Below are 4,632 nucleotides of genomic sequence, written 5' to 3' on the forward strand. Positions count from 1 at the left end.
GGAACTTCCTGGGGAAGCAGCAAACTGTGTGCACCATCTCTTGGCAGGTTACGTACATATTGGTCTTCTGATTATTTGCAACCAGCTGAACAGTAGAAGACAGGAATAAATCAGACACTGTGGTTCCATTAAAGAAACTGTCACACTATACCATCTGTTTCATTACAATTGAAGAGGGAGCTTATAGGTATTAAGTTATACAGTACTATAGATTATACTACAGTTTATACTACTACAGTATAGACGAGAGTACTAGTGCATAGTACTGATGTACTGCTCAACATTTTTCCCTACAGAATAGGGACTTTATATTGATTGAGCTTGATATTTACAGTACAGTGTCGATGCTACGGATGCTTTCTCACCTTCTCAAAGGGGCTTTTCTCTTTCGTCCCGGAGCCTCCAGCAACCAGCAAACACCCAGACATCCTTGATCATGCTGCTTCCCAGTCCCACAAATATGTCCCTGACTTCATCAGTCATCCTGAGGAGAGATTGAGGGTCAGAGTGGATGTTTGACTGTTGTAATTAGAACACAGAATGAAAAATGTATGTTGAATTATGAATGAGGAATGGGCACCGATATGGAAAATCTATATCAATATCAGTAGCATTTTTCCCCAATATGAGCACAGAGAGAAAGGTGTGTTGAAATGATATTTACAAACCAACAGAGAAAACATACTCATCAAAGTGTAACACATCCTTATGTCTCATGTACAACTAGTCAAACAACCTATGAAGACTAAACTCTCTTCTAATGAGATCTAAATTCATCCAAAGTATACATTAATACAAAGCGAATGATAAGACACATTTTAAGAACTTTTAAGAAAATCATTATGAGAGACAGACTTATGAGACAGACTTAATTAACATGTAGGACCCCCCTCCTATGTCTATCTCCTTTACAACGAGCGCTATCACGCTCCTAATTCTGATGAAACAGAGTACTGGGTTACTTTCAAGAAGTGAGGGAGGAGGTTATGAATAAATAAAGATGACTGACTGATAGATAACAGAGTTCTGATACATGGATCAGGAACAAAGAGAACTTCAGACATCATAAGAGTCTTCTGAACTGTCTGTATCACTTTGACATTCAATTATTTACTTCATAATCAATTATTCCTTTGGAATATTTGGTTGAGGAGATAGGGTCAAATTCTAATTGCTGTGTTCAGCCATGAAGAATGATTGAGGGTATTGAATAAGATAGGGAAATAAATGAAATGGAAATGTTTAGTGATCACTGTTGCTGAAAAACGAAAACAACACAATGATATTATTAGGAGGGAAAACGAATAAAGAGAGGGCAAAAGAGATACTTCCACCGAAGTTGGTTCCTCTCCTTGTTCGGGCTGCGTTCGGCATCGCCGGTCTTCTAGCCATCATCGATCCACTTTTCATTTTCCATTTGTTTCGTCTTGTCTTCTCACACACCCGGTTTCAATAATCTCCACCGACATCCTGATAAAATCTACAGCATGCTGACTGTTAAAATCTACAGCACTGTGTTCAAACTCAATAGAGAACTAACAGTGATTGTACTGTAGAGAGTAAATGCCAAAACTCTTGTGTAAGGTTCTTATTTTTCAGAGTAAATAACTCAGACTCTAGAGAAGCTTTAACCAAGTTTAATTCTGCCCAAAGGTTCTGTACAGCTGTAATTCAGACCACCCAACATTTCTCCCATATATATACACTGTATATTGTGAGCGGACCAAGTAATTTGGCATCACTCTAAAGCGGAAAGGTGGAATAATGGAATCAGAAGTAGGTTTTCTTGATTGAATACAGTTCTCTATTGAGGGCATTTGGTCAACACAAACACTCCAACATAATCAATGAAAATCTCCCAAGGAAAAAACATACATCTTCTTCTCCAGATGAAATAGGAACACAATATGATTATCTTTAAACTACAACAAAAAGTCACGGGATTGTCACCGTCTTAGTGGTTCTCCATGGATAGCTCCTCTGTCTCGGTGGCCATCTTCCAGAGATAGTTTTTCCCCCCTTCTCTGCTGGTTCCATACTCTCTCTTATAGGGGAAGGAGAATGTCATTAGTACCGTCAGCTGTGCTTAATTGCCTCTGGTTACCTTGTCTCCCATGCCTTGTTGGGCTACTATCCGTGAGCCCAGCCTGCCCTCTGGTGGTCCTTCCGCATACCTTCCCCCTCAGGACAGAACCGGAGGGTCGGGCGCCAGACGCACAGTCTTGGTCGCGTCGGGACAGCGTGTCTGCATTCCCATTCCTCGATCCGGCCCTGTGGATAACATGGAAAGAGAACGGTTGTAAAGACAAAAACCATCTGGCTATTCTGTTGTTATTGTTGCTCTTACCTGCCATCCACGTGAGGGGCGCATGGTCAGTAACTAATGCAAACCTCCGACCCAGTAGGTAGTACCGGAGATAATCGAGGGCCCACTTAATGGCTAAGGCCTCTTTCTCTACGGTAGCATATCTCTGTTCCCAATCGCTGAGCTTCCTACTTATGAAGAGAATCGGCTTCTCTCAATTGACCTGCACAATGAACTCTTGTGAGAAGTCCAGAGCCTGTAGGACGGGATCAGAACACAGGCCATCTTTTAGCAATTGAAAGGCCTCTTCCGTCTCGTCTTTCCACTTTACCTGGTTTGGCAAGTTTTTCTTGATGAGGTTTGTGAGGGGGTTGGCAATGGTTGCATATCCCAGGATAAAACGGCGATAATATCCCGTTATCCCTAAGAAGGCCCGAACATCCCACTTGGTCCGGGGTTGAGACCAGTCCCGAATTGCCCTGGTCTTCTCTGCCTGTGGGCATATTTTCCCATTCCCCACGGTGTACCCCAGGTATTCCGCTTCGGACAGGCCCAGGCAGCATTTATTTGGATAGGCTGTCAACCCTGTGGCTTCCAAACTCACGAGCACCGCCCGTAATAGCAGGAGGGGACTAGCCCAGTCCTAGCTGTGGATGACCACATCGTCTATGTACGCCGCTGCATACTCTTGATGGGGCCGTAGAATGGCATCCATGAGGCGTTGGAAAGTTGCAGCGGCACCGTGCAGTCCGAAGGGCATCCTCACATACTGGAAAAGCCCCTCTGGTGTGGCGAAGGCAGCCTGGGCAATTCTCCGGAGCCACCGGCACTTGCCAATATCCCTTTGTCAAATCCAGGGTGGTAATGAACTTGGCCTTTCCTAAGCACGCCAAGAGTTCATCCATGCGGGACATGGGATACGCATCGAATGTAGAGATGGCATTCCCGCCCCTAAAGTCATTGCAGAGTCTTATACTACCATCGGATTTGGGGACCAGGACTATGGGATTGGAACACTCACTCATCGATGGCTCGATCACACCCATCCTCAACATCTCCCTTACCTCGTTCTTAGCGATGACACGGCGAGCTTCAGGAATCCTGTAAGGGCGGATATGCACCTTCTTGCCGGGTTCAGTGTGGATATGGTGGAACAGGACATCTGTTTGTCCTGGGAATGGAGAGAATATTCGACCAAAGTTCATAATCAGCTTGTCAGCTGTCTTGACTGCTCCAGCAGAAGAGTTTGGCCACGGCGCACCTGTGGTAGAGCCTCCTCTTTTCCTTTGCCCTCCAGGGCCATCAAAGCCACCTCCTCCTCTCTTCCATGGTACGTCTTCAGCAGGTTGATGTGATAGAGTTGGACCTTCTAACATTGCAGTATTTCACCTTTTAATGTGTATAGTATTGCTTACTAGGTGTGTCCAATCAATTGTGTAACCACTCCCTCTTCCAATTAGGGCTAATTGAAAAGCTGTTAAAAAGAGGACCTTGTATTCCTTTTTTGCACTCCCTGACGAAGGCCATGCAGCCCAAACACGTCGTTTTTTAAACAACTTTGTTTCTATTGAACATGCCATACTAATAAAGGCATTTTTAACCTGTTAAAACCTCTTGTGACTAGGGGGCAGTATTTTCATTTTTGGAAAAATAATGTTCCCAAAGTTAACGGGATATTTTGTCAGGACAAGATGCTAGAATATGCTTATAATTGACAGCTTAGGATAGAAAACACTCTAAAGTTTCCAAAACTGTAAAAATATTGTCTGTGAGTATAACAGAACTGATATTGCAGGCGAAAGCCTGAGAAAAATCCAATCAGGAAGGGACTCTTATTTAGAAAGCGCTGCGTTCCTATGCGTCCCTATTGAGCAGTGAATGGGCTATCAACCAGATTACTTTTTCTACGTATTCCCCAAGGTGTCTACAGCATTGTGACGTAGTTTTACACCTTTATTTTGAAGAATACCCGTAAGCGGCTACATTGTGTAAGTTGTCACCTGATGGCTCTCAGAGTGATTCTCGCGTAAAATACATAGGTAGCCATTTTTCCAATCGGTCCTACTGAAAAACCAATTGTCCCGGTGGATATATTATCGAATAGATATTTGAAAAACACCATGAGGATTGATTATAAACAACGTTTGCCATGTTTCTGTCAATATTATGGAGCTAATTTGGAATATTTTTCGCGTTGTTGTGACCGCAATTTCCGGTCGATTTCTCAGCCAAACGTGAAGAACAAACAGAGCTATTTCGCCTACAAAAATAATATTTTTGGAAAAAGGAACATTGGCTATCTAACTGGGAGTCTCGTGACTGAAAAC

Source organism: Oncorhynchus mykiss, chromosome 7, assembly GCF_013265735.2.
Source record: "Oncorhynchus mykiss isolate Arlee chromosome 7, USDA_OmykA_1.1, whole genome shotgun sequence".
Lineage (NCBI taxonomy): Eukaryota > Metazoa > Chordata > Actinopteri > Salmoniformes > Salmonidae > Oncorhynchus > Oncorhynchus mykiss.